The sequence below is a fragment of the Natator depressus genome, chromosome 6 (assembly GCF_965152275.1).
Source record: "Natator depressus isolate rNatDep1 chromosome 6, rNatDep2.hap1, whole genome shotgun sequence".
Classification (NCBI taxonomy): Eukaryota; Metazoa; Chordata; order Testudines; family Cheloniidae; genus Natator; species Natator depressus.
Window position 1 is genome coordinate 119,019,206 of NC_134239.1, and position 13,303 is coordinate 119,032,508.

The following is a 13,303-nucleotide window of genomic DNA, read 5'->3' on the forward strand; positions in this document are numbered from 1 at the left end:
ACAAAAAAAAAAATACAAATCAAATTCTGCCAAGCCTGCCTATCTTTCAAAGCGATCAGGGCTTTGCTCTCGTCCAGGAGACTTTCCATGCTAAGTCTGTTCCACCATCTGGACCAATTTTGTTTCTAATTATTTTCTTCAAGTTTTTACACACCTTTGGAATGAACCATCTGGTGGCAAGCTGGAGAAGGGGGCGTGGCCAGCATGGGCTGTGCTGCAGTTTTGAACTACCTCCCTGAAACTGCAGACCAGAAGGGAATAGCCCATATGTATCAGAATTGTGGGAGACAGTGCTAGCAGAAAGGAAATTACTGAATAAAATATTTCCATTTCCATGGAAATTTATAAAAACAAATCTGAGGCCTTGTCTACACTTGCGGCAGCATATTGTATATGTATAGCTACACACCTCAGAAAAAGGCAGACTATGTCCACACTGTGATGTGTAGGATACACACTCTAGGTCTTTGGGGTATCTCTACTCACCTAAGCACTGCCGCACCATCTACACAGCTATTTCTACCCGTGGTAGCTGGGCATGCAGTGTATGTACTCTGCATACCCTACACGCTGCTGTAAGCGTAGACCAACCCTAAGGGGAAATGTGTTAATTAGCATTTAAGTTAAACAAACCAACACCTCTTATCTGCACCTATGGACAGTCAAACAGGAATGAAACACATGCTTACAAGTAGCAAGAATCTAACATGAAAGACGTGTACTGTATACATCCCCAAAGATACCAATATGGAACAGCTGAGCTCTGAAAACAAAACAGGGAAATATTACGGTCAAAATGATAAAAAGGGGATAGCAAAATATCTCTGTTATTTCAAGATGAATATTTTGTATCCTTTAATTCCTATTCTAGGAATGTCCTTATAGTTTCCTGGTGCCCTACACAGCTGTGTGCTGCTGCAGCCCCTGCTCCGCCTCTTCCGCATGGCCCCTGCTCCTGCTATGCCCCAGCCCCACCCCCACTCCCACCCCCACCCCCACTCCACCCCTCCCCCAAAGCCCCCGGCCCTGCCTCTTCCTGCCCCGCTCCACCCTCACTCCCCTGAGGACTCCAGCAGGGGTTGGGCCTGCACTCACTGGCCGAGGTAAGTGGAGCAACCCAGCCCCAGCCCACGCCGCGCCGCCTGCTCTCAGCCACGCCACCGGTGAGTGCTGGGGGGCGGTTCCCCCTGCCCCCCAAGCCTGGGAGCCAGAGGAGCAGAGCAGAGTGGGGGTTCGGCCAGGTCACTCCACTTCCTGTCGCCCCGAGTGTGGGGTTGGGCCTGTCCATCAATCACTGGGGGTCAGGAAGTGGAGCGACCTGGCTGCAGCCCGCTCCACCAGTGAGTGCTGGGGGGCGGTTTCCCCCAACCCCCCAAACCTGCTCCTGCTCCCCTGCGGAGGTCTGGGGCCAGCCCTGTCCTCCCCCTGTGGAGGCCTGGGGCCACACCCCCACCCTGCGGGGGGCTGCATTGGGCACCAAAATGGCTACGGACAGCCCTGTGGAGAAGCATTGAGCAACATGAAAAATAAGAAAGCTCTCGGCCCTGATGGCATACCAGCAGAAGTACGGAAGTGCTTAGGGCAAGTAGAGGTGAACATATTGACACAACTGTTTAATTTTATCATGAGGACTGAGAAGATGCCTGGAGAAAGAGCACATCAGTCCCAATTTTTAAGAGAAAAGGAGACATACAGTAACTCCTCACTTAATGTCCTCCCCCTTAACGTTGTTTCAAAGTTACGTCACTGCTTAAATAGGGAACATGCTCATTTAAAGTTGTGCAGTGCTCCCTTGTGACATCGTTTGGCTGCCTGCTCTGTCCACTGCATATAAGATTTTGTGGAAGAGCAGCAACTTTACAAGGGAGCATTGCACAAGTTCGTCTTCTCCGCCTCCTCCCCCTCCCTCCCAGCACTTCCCACACCGCCAAACAGCTGTTTGGCAGTGCTTAGGACTTTCTGGGAGGGAGGGGGAGGCACAGGGAAGTGCTGTGTCTCCACTCCTCCCTCCCAGAAAGTCCTAAGTGCCGCCAAACAGCTGTTCCCAGGGAAGCGCTGGGAGGGAGGGGGAAGAGCGGGGAAGCACTGCATCTCTGCTCCTCCCCCTCCCTCCCAGAAAGTCCGAAGCGCGAAGCGCTGGGAGGGAGGGGGAGGAGTGAGGAAGTGCCACATCTCCACTCCTCCCTTCCCTCCCAGAAAGTCCTAAGCCCGCCAAACAGCTCTTTGGCAGTGCTTAGGACTTTCTGCAGGAGGGGAAGGAGCGGGGATGTGGTGTGCTCCGGAGAGGAGGTGGAGTGGGCCTGGGAAGAGGTGGGCCTGGAATGGAGCGGGGATGGGAAGAGGCGGGCCTGGAGCATCCCCCAGCAAAGTCGGTGCCTGTTCTTCTCCGGGTAAGCTGCCACTGCTGCTGCGAAGGCGCTTCCTAGCGTCCTTGCCTGCAGCAGGCTGTACCTGTATGGGGTAAGCCAGGGGCACTTCCCAAACACAGTACAGTACTGTACAGTATATAATACCTTTTGTCTGCCCCCCCAAAATTTCCTTGGAACCTAACCCCCTGCATTTACATTAAATCTCATGGGAAAATTCGATTAGTTTAACATTGTTTCACTTAAAGTTGCATTTTTCAGGAACATAACTACAACGTTCAGTGAGGAGTTACTGTCCAAGACTGCGTGAACTACTGCAACATTAAAAACTCATAAGCCACACAATGAAGATCTGGGAGATTGTTATAGATAAGAGACTACAAAGAGAAATAGAGGTCAATAACAATCAGTTTAGATTCATGCCAGGCAAGTCAGCAGTGGATGCTATCTTTGCATTAAGATTACTTGTGGAAAAATACAAAGAGGACAACCCTGCACGTAATATTTATTGGTCTTGAGAAGGCTTATGATCACATTCTGAGAGAAGTCATCTGGTGGTGTATGAGAAGGAAACAGCTACCTGAATATTATATCAGGCTTGACCAGGAAATGTATGAGGGTGCTAAAAGGCAGCCACGTGGAGAAACTGAACAGTTTCTAGCAAGCATCAGAGTATATCAAAGCTTGGCACTAAGCCCCTTTTTGTTCACATTGGTGCTCAAAGAAAACATCCACAGAATGGCAGCCTGGTGCATGCCTTTTGCAGATGATGTGGTGCTCGTGGGGGAGAGCAAAGAGGAATTGGAATGAGATTTAGAGAAATGGAAGTGTGCAATAGAGAGAGTGGCATGACAATCAGCACAAATAAAAGAGAGTATATGGTCTGTAGATTTGATGATACCTTGCAGGAAGACAATGAGACTGTAAGTCTGGGGGCCAGCCACTACTACTAGAGAAGTTCAAGTAGTTAGGTTCTATAGTACTGGATAATGGTGAATTCAATAACAAACTTATAAGCAACAGGAAAGGCATGGATTAAATGGAGAGAAGTCAACAGAGTGATCTGCAATAGGAGAATGCCCATCAAATCAAAAGGTGAGATCTACAAGGACTGCAATTTGAATGGCTCCGAATGCTGGGTTTTGAAAAAGAAAGAGACAGGAGTAGAACTTGAATACAGTGGAACTGAAAATGTTAAGATGGATGCTTGCAGTTAGAAGTGAATGAACTAGGGGAAGTGTGAAAGTGGTACCAATTATAGAAAAGTGGAGGGAATCTAGGCTTAGATGATTTGGACCTGTGAAAAGAAGATCAGAAGACTATATGGGAAACAGAGGGTAAACTTAGCAGTAAAGGGGAAGACCCAAAACTTGATGGATAGATGTCATACAAAAGGATTTGATTAGCTGTGGAGTTTTTGAGGAATTGCTTCAAGACAGACTGGAATGGAGGAGGACTCAAAATGTAGCTGAAAGACCAATAAGAGCAAAAGATACTAGCATGACCTAACAATCTAGTAGGAGAAATGCTGTCACAGAAGAGGGAACTTCCTAGAGATGAAATGACATTTGTGGTTATTTGGGCTGTGAGATGGGGTGTACCAGGCCCTTTGTGGCCCCCTGCTGCAGACTACACCCTGCCAGGAAAGGAGCAGCAAAGGTGGGTCCTAGAGAGGCCCCATGGAAGTAGCCAATCATAGCCCAGAGCAGGTTCAGATAAAAGTTGCTGCAAGGCCTTAGTGGGTCAGTTCTTGGCTGGGACCAGGGGGCAAGGAAGGGTGCTCCTCTCTGGCCAAAGAATCTTCAGAGATAACCAGAGTTTGGTTCTCGATGCATTTGCTTAGATGGAATAGAGAGAACCTGAGAACTTTAACCTGAGCTAAGGGATGAAGATAACGAGGCCAGGTGGGAAGAGGCCCAGGGAAACAGCAGCAACATATTGAAGTGAGCAGTATCTGGCTGCTGTTTATACGGTCCCTGGGCTGGAACCTGGAGTAGTGGGCAGGCCCAGGTTCCCCCACGAGCTGCTGGTGAAGTGGCCTAAGCCCTGAGAAGGGGACAAGACTTGTTTTGAAACCTGAGAAAAGGGTTGAATTTAAAAAGACTACAGAGCTAGGGCTGAGGACTGTGATGAGGGTAAGATAGACAATTTTTACTGGACTTTTTACTACTGTGTTGGACTTGACTTGGCTGGAGGGCTGAGCCACTGAAGATCTGCTAGGCGAGGTCGACAACCTACAGAGGGCACCAGGAGCAGAAAAAGGATGGCAGTACTGCTGTAGCAGGAGATGCTCAAAAGGTGAATGCCCCCCATTACAGGTTGTTAGTCCAAAACCATGTTTCTTTGGCACCTATACAGTATATGATAAGGGTCTGAGTAACTTGTGAGCTGGCAACATACCATTCAAAGAGATGGACAGAGCTGTAAGTAGCCAAGAGGCCATGTAGGAGCATCGTGTGTGTACTAGAGGCAGGATTTCAAGCTCGGAGAGCTGACCAGCCTGAATTTTTAACACAACAACTTCTGTTTTAGGGAAACTGTTGGCTTGTTTGTACTGGGCGAAGTCAGGGATTGAATGAAGCAGGAGTGGGAATAGTAGGAGCATAGTTCCTATTGTTAATTCATGTTGCTAAAGTTGGCTTAATACACACACAAAGGGGGCAGTCAAGAAGGAAAGTTTCCTTTCAGCCCCAGAGTGGAGAATGAAAAAGGTTAATGGCATTTCCAGATCCTTTTGTATCTTTGTGGTAGGCCAAAAATAGATTTCAGACAAGTCCGCAAAACAGATCAGAAGATGCAATGTCCTGTTCTGCAGTCTCCCTGAGCTTTGGTTATGTAAGAGGATGATAAAACTTACTTTGCAAACAGACTGACTGCAATAGCTGAAATGCAGTAGAAGCTAATACTGCATCTTTTCACTTTAAAAAAACCCCAAAAGTTCCAGCAGTTTGGCTGCACCAGTGGGCCATTCCATTTACAGGAATATACTACCTGCTAACATGTATGCCTTTGTGAATTCCTGGCTCATCACCAGCTGGAAGCTTGAGATCCGAGAGTGAAAATCTCATGCCACTGTGTATCTTTCTAACAGCAATAGTTTTAAATTACATGATGTCCTAAATTTAATTGTATGAAAAATTTCTAACAAATCTATTTTTCAGCTGAAAAGGATCCCAACCTTTAGAAAGTAAAATTAATTTAAATGATGTAGATCCTCACATCAAAATCCTCTTCACACATGTACACCCTCCCATCCACGTTTCATCCCTTCAGATTGCAGTATGACTAGAGGATCCAGATGTATGTTTTTTCATCCAGAATGCATTAGAATCTATCTTGTAATAATTTACTCAACCTACTTTTCAAATTTCACCTTCTTTTCCCTGTCTTCTCTAATTTGTTTATTCTTCCTTTTGAAATACTCAGCTGCACCATATATTTTCTCAGGTGTTGATGTGTATTGAACAGCCAGGTCTGGAGTCATCCCAAGTTACTCTTCTCTGTGCTTGAACTCAGCCTAAATTTAAACCTGGAAGAATAGTCAAAAGAAGTCAGCACAAAAGAAAGAAAGAAAATGTGTTCAGGAATAGTTCTCAGTGATGATGATCCTTACTCAGTCACAAATTTGAAAACAAGAGGACTGGATGGCTCAGGGGATTGGGAATGGCATATAGCTCTTTTCAGTTCTAGGCTCTTATTTCGAATCCAGCCCAGGTTAGAAGTATTTGAAAGCAGTTCCTTTCTGAGAGCTGTTCAGTGTGATGTCAGTGGTCCATCCTTTGGCTTGTTAGTAGTTTCAGAAGAGAGAGCTAAGATTTAATGGTCATGGGGCAGGAACTATATCCACACCCTTATAGATCATCAGATCAGTGTTGAGGAATATTGGTAGGTCAATGTAGGGAATCTTGCACTGCAATATTCAAGGGCAGTATCCATTCTCTTGTCAAATATGGGACTTGAGGCCTGTAAACCTGGCACTTTTCGTGAATACTAACATATTAAATTCTTTCTTTTTTTAAAAAATCTAGTGGGTAAAGAGGACCTCTCTACTAATGCATGAAACCACAGCTCAGTAAGTCTGCAGTGTATTATATTAGTGCCTATCAGTACCTGTTAACTTTGTGCTTTGATGGGCACGCAACTGCACTTTAAGGGCTTCTATAGGTGATGTTTAAAAGCTTAATAACTGCTACATGCCTAAAGTGAACTAAAAAAATACATTGAAAGAACATTAATGATATGAGAGAGCCAATGAAAGCAATTACAGTTCAGGATTAAATCTTTATTTGAGAACTCTAAGGTGTTCAGGACTTCCTTAATGCATGACTTCTTGCCCTGTGGTACAAGGACCGAATACTGAATGTGGGCCATCTACTATTACCAGGGGGAAAAACAATAACAGCAGCAGCAACAATCTGATCCCAACACTAAGTCAATGGAGTTCAAGCAGGGGGTGAAGCCGGATCAAAGACGTGTCAGACTTTTTATTAACTCACTCCAAAGAAACGAGGCACTCCACAAACACACATTCACACAGAATAATTAAAAGAATTAAGATAGGACTTAGTTCATGTTGCAAAGCAACATGTTCTTAAGTGGAAGTTCACCATATGTTCTCCAATACCTAGATACAAAGATGAGCCACCTTAACCTGTTTCTTAATATGCCCCATTTTGTTATGCATTGGCGTACATATTGCTGTACACGGCTGGTTTGACTTAGAGCTTTTAAGTCTTTAAATATCATTTGTTGGGATTGTATTAAATTATATCAGCATTACTTGAGTGAATTTTTTTAAAAATTTCTTGCCATCTCCATTATTCTGCCACATTTTTGGTTTTGAGGAGAAAGTAATGCAATAACAAAATGCTGAAGGTGCTAGTAGATTTAATGCAAAGATTTGGTGGGGGGGGGGAAGGATTATGTCTTCCTCTTTTTTTTAAGCAGTCCTATTATGTACCATGTAACCGCAATCAGGCTAACAACCATAATATGATGGAATATCTTGTAATCCGGTTGTAGGTTTCTCTCTATTGAGACAGTCTCCAAGTAGATGAGTTTTAAATCTCCTTAGAATTAAGAAGGGTTTCGCAACCAAATGAATTGTTTTGGAAAAATCCTCCTTTATAGATTGTGAAGAGGATAAAAAAGGGAAAAAAAAAACATGTCTGTGGTGGTTAGTCAGATGTTCTTTTGGAGTTACAATGGTCTCCTTAATTCCTCTTCTTGTTGATATTCACGTTAAAAAAAAAAAAAAAAAAGTACTACGTGCACTGCCTTAATACTACTCACCCTTGTATACACTATGAAATCTTTGCATTAAGCTAAACAAATGGATTGAATCATAATGTAAGGCAGACAGTAAACACAATTCACTCAGCTGTAAGATGGCATAAAAGCATAGTATAAATTGATACACTACAGTACAAGTGTTAATAATTGCCAGTACACTGTACAGTAATTTGTTTTAAAGAGGTGATTGGACCTAGACAACTGAGAGCATGCATCATACTGGCTTAGTGGATCTGAATTGTTTTTGTCTTTAGATTTTTAATGTGTATGTACTTACCCTTTCACCAGTATAGTTGAGACACTGGAAAAATGTATTAGATGTATTAGTAATGCCAGGTTTAAATAATGATAGACAATTGAACAATCAGCAGGTGATAATTTCCCAGGTGTATCTCTGTTTATGGATATGTGATTTATTCCTACATTATTTAATTATTCAGTTTTTTAAAGAGCTTTGGGGTACCCTGGAAAAGATATTTATTATTTCAGAGGGGTCATAAAGGAAGATGTAGGCTAGTACTAATAATGCTTTAATACATAAAACCGGGAGACAATTCTTTACATGGTAAATTAAACAGTAAAATATACCAATTTTGATTTGATTTGTGTCCCATTGAACTACCCTACATTTATTTGCTTCAGCTTTAAATCTTTCCATTCTGGTGTTCTCCAGCACCCGTTATAGAATTGAAGCTTGCTTTTCACCTGTCTAACAGTTTAACATAGATGTCTGGGTCCAGTCCATTGTTCCAATTGTATATAGTTTAAAAACCTCTGCAGTATTTTACTCTTTCCATTGTATCTTGGCTTCCCTGAGTGCTCTGCTTGCTGCATTTTATTTGTACTGGCTCTGTTTTCTAAGCCCATTTATGCCTTTTTTTTTTTTCCTGTACACACTTGTTCACTGGGGAGCTTAAATTGACTTCTCTCTATTCTGTATCCTTAACTAAAAATGCACCATTAAGGTTGATTGAAGTCTTTTGAAAACACTTCATAAAAAATGAAAAGCCATAAGAAATTAGGCTACCAGTGTTTGCAAATACCTGTTTTCAGCCAAATTGATAGGACAGAATAAGAAAGAATTGAAAACTTAAAAATGCTGTTGATACATGTTTATATGCTACCTATTTGTGTGAATTGGCAAAGTACATGTCAAACATTTTGGGGAATAAAATACTGAGAAATGTGCCATCCTGTAGGTTTTTGTTACTTAAAACCTTTTCATCTCTTAAACATAAAGAGAGGAAATGGATTAACTAACATATTTAGATTATCCTGTTATTATTTCCATTATTTTTAAAGGGAAAATAATTCTTGTTCTCAAAATGTTTCTCTTTAGTTAATATTGCCAGTCACCTAATTTTAAGTTGACACGAGTAATTTTTAAACCACACAACATATTTATCAGGGTTAGAAAGAGTGGGTAAGATACTGCTTTAAAAACAAATGTTCAGTAAAACTGAAACTTTAAGGCTTCTTTCAGTGAAAAGACTTATGTGCAATGGCTGAAAACATTAGGCATGTCTAATGCTCAATACATGTGCAACTAATTAACAAAGAAACCTTATTTGGCAAGTCACCCCCCAGGAGGAAGGAGAGTAATTTCTGGACAGCACATAATAGGAGAGAGAAAAATTGTATGAACATATGAAAATGAATCTTACTTTAAAAAGAGAAATATCCCGAGGGATTTGCACAAAGTTTAAAAGGAAACAAGTGCTTCAGAATCACAAGTGATTAAATTGAAAATGGCAGCTAGGTTGTCAAAGCAGCTGAGACTGCTCCCGCCAGTGAACAAGATAGCAACCAATCAAGCTGTTTCTAAACTCTCTCAATGTTGCAGTTTATTACCAATAAATATATATTTAAATGCTTTAATGATTATAGAAAAGAATAATTACTGGATTTTAAATTTCTCATATTTCTTTTTTCAAACAATTGCCTTTTGAGACCTATAGGTTTGGTCTACAAGCTAACAGTGGGATTTTTAAATTTTTTTTTTTTTTTTTTTGAAAAAAGCTACCTATAAATTCATTTTGGCAGTAGCTCCACCAAACTGAAATGTCTAAAATGCAGAAGAATTTCTCAAAAATTAATTGGCATACAATAGGTTTAAAAACTCCCCCAAATTAGTTCTTCTCACCAGGGACTATTAAAATAAAAAATATGACTAATGATCAAACCTTTAGTTCTGTTAAATGAAAGCATAGCCACAGCAATGTAACATTATCTTTAGCAATACAATTCATGTAGAGTTTTTCTTAATTATTATTACTATTTTATATAAGCACTGGAAATACTGCCAGACCTAAACTATTATTTTATGGAATACCATGCACACACATTGCAGCAGAGTGCATGTTTTCCTTTAAGAATTCTCCTATTAATGGAGGAAAAGAGCAGTAAGATCAACAAGAAAAGTAGCTAAGTACACGGAGGTCATTCAGAAGCTATGAGTTCTATAGCAGCGGTACAAGAAAAAACTGTCAGTTTCCATCCCATTAAACAAGCTATGAGCTACGTGTTAGACTCACTGGGATTACCAGCAAACCCCTACCAAGATATGTGCTAGCTCCTGCTCACATAGTGCTATAAATTATTTAATTCCTTTTATGCAAATAATGTTTCACAGAAGCATAGGGAATCCATAATGGGAGGAAGAGTAACATCCATTTAGAAGAATTAAATGCTAGGTGAAATGTATGACACTTTGCAGACAAAAGTTATTGAAAATAGCAGTACCTTTTAAAGGTCTCCACCCACCCACACACACAGAGTTAGGGAGCTTCCAAGGTTTGTTTGTTTTTTATACATATCACTCTCTCTGTATGTGTGTATGTAATGCAGCAACGGTTGCCCTTAGAGACGCTCATTCCTGCATTAACAGGTATGCACAAGGGTAAAATCACAGAACTGAGGCCTCGCAGAGCATTTCTCTCTGATCTTCAAATCTAAGCCTTCATTTAAAAAAAAGTGAACGTTTGGAGGAAGCCAGGCTGGAAAGGGGGGTTTAAACAATGAAAACAGGTTTGTTTTTTTAACCTTTGGAGCCAGAAAAACGAAGGGCCATTTCTTCACTACTTTCGCAGGTAAAGCCTGCCATTGACTTCAGTGGATGCATAGGGCCAAATCCATCATTGGTATAAGCAGATGCAATGCCATTGATTTCAATGGAATTAAGCTTGCTGACTGTAATGGAGGTATAGCAAAGCTACTCTGAGCACACTGTCCCTTTAAGACCCTTCTCCTTACAAGAAATGATAGATGTGCACAGAACACTATGGGTGCCTCTAGCCGGGGAGCTGAGTGTGTCTCCACTATCAGACTTTAAATCCTTGGTGTTGGCTCTTTTTGAGGTTTATCCCTTTTTTATGAGTAATGTAATCAGAGAGAGTCCTTGTTGAACCGCCTGTGGGTTGTCTGCCCAATTAGGTCTGGTCTGCGCTAGCAAATCAGTCTTGCTTACCTGTGTGTTAGCATTATCAAAATAAATGTTAGATAATTTGATAAGGAAGTGTTTAATGTTTTATACAATGCTTGTAGGATGCTGCATGTATTGTTCTCACTCACCTATACCCCATGTTATAAAGTGATAACAAGCATTTGCGTTATAAACCTCTATGTATCTCATCAAACAGGGAAAAAGCCTTGTGTAATGCAGATGGTGGTCTCTAACAAGAAGAGGTTACATTCTGTTCATTACATGCAAATGAGCCATTGTACAAGATCAAAGATCATAGACTTTGATAAGTGCATTCTTCCCGCCACCCCGTGAAGAAGGGACTTGGGTGGAAACTGTTGCTATCAGCTTGATTTCTGAGGGAAGAAGATATAAAAATGTCTCACAAGGAAAAATGATAATGCTGTCTGAACTTTCACAGGGCCAGAGACTCTAAACTGAAGTGGGAGATTCCCCAGAGTTATCCCTGGGTTTGCCCTGAAAAACATTTTGAATTGACAGATCTCTACAACTTTGTCACTCTTAGGGTTTAGTTTGCAACTCATTTGTGTTATATGCTTGCTTTAATCTGTAAATAACTCATTTCCTTTTCCTAGTTAATAAATCTTTAGATAGTTTATTACAGGATTGGCTACAGGCATCGTCTTTGGTGTAAGGTCTAGGGTACCAAATGATCTGGGGTAAGTGACTGGTCTCTGGGGACTGGAAGCAACCTGAATATTTTGTGGGGGGGGTGGGGTTGGTTACTATAAATGACCATTTATCACCAAGTCCAGCTTGACTGCCTGGCAAGACAGACTGGAGAACCTCAGAGGACTGTCTGTGACTCCATGGTAAAACTGTTATGGTGATCCAGGAGTTCACATTTGTTACTGGGTTGGTGAAATCTAATCATAGAACGCACCACCAGTTTGGGGTATCTGCCCAATTTTTGACTGTTTGGGGTCACCAAGACTCTGCCTGAAGGCATGGGACACTTCCATTCAAAGTTATACTCGTGGCTTTCCAGATGGTTCACGGCTTGTGCACAGTCCACATGAGTGTCCCAAGAGCAGGAATCTGTACTGAACATCCTGAATGGACAATCATGTTACCCTCATTCTCCCTTCCCCTTCTCCGTCCAATTGTTAAACCCACTTATTGCATCTTGCCTTAACATTAGATTGTTAGCTTTACAGGGAAAGGACTGTGTTTGTATAGGGCCCAGCACACTGAGGCCTGTGCATATTACCTCACTCCATGAGTAGCCAGACTGAAAACAATGGGATTACTCCCTCTTCTCCACATCATCAAACACAAACTACTGGTCCCGCCACAGTTTGTCCACTCTCATAACTTACATGGTCATCTTCCATCCCCTTTTTTCCACCAACACCACCAGCCTTCAGTGGCTGCTTTTGGCCTCCTTTCACAAGCATCTTCTTCCATGTTGCCCCTACTGATGGAATGATTACCCCAAAGCAAGTACCCTGTCACATCTCCCACAATGCCCATGAGACACAGCCAGCTGATAATATCTAGGCAGGTTGGCTAAAGAAATTCATGACCCTATCCAATTTGTTTATTTAAAACACCCAACAACCTTCAGACAGGCAAGTTATGCACACAAGACCTACTTCTGCTCCCAATGAAGTCAGTGGCAAAAGTTCCCAATGACACCAGTGGTGAAGGATCAAGCCCATAGCTAGTCTATGTACTACGTAACCTGTGTTCCCATTTCTGCTACCCTTGTCTCCCCTCCTCATCCTCTTTGTTATCTGCTACACCCACCTGGTGCATCATGTATTCATCCAGACTGCAAGCTCTTTGGAGCTCGGACTTTCTCTCCATATAGGCCTTTCCATTGCTTTTAACAGGCTTTGGATCAAGCCCCGGGTTTGTATAGCTCCAGCATGATAGGGGCTCCAAGGCACCAACACAATACAAATAACAATGGAAATCTGTATATGACATATGTCGCTACCAGGTAACTAAGCCCCTGAACCTGCAATTTACAATGCATGGGCAGACTGCAGTGCCTGTGCAGAACCCTGCTGACTTCGCACAGAGGCAGCAGTCGGGCCTGTAAATTGCATGGCCTAAACTGTGATCTCCCTTATCCCAGTGTAAATTCAGAATAACTCTACTCAAATCAGTGGAGTTACTCTGGATTTACATGGGTGTAACAGAGCAGAAACTGATCCAA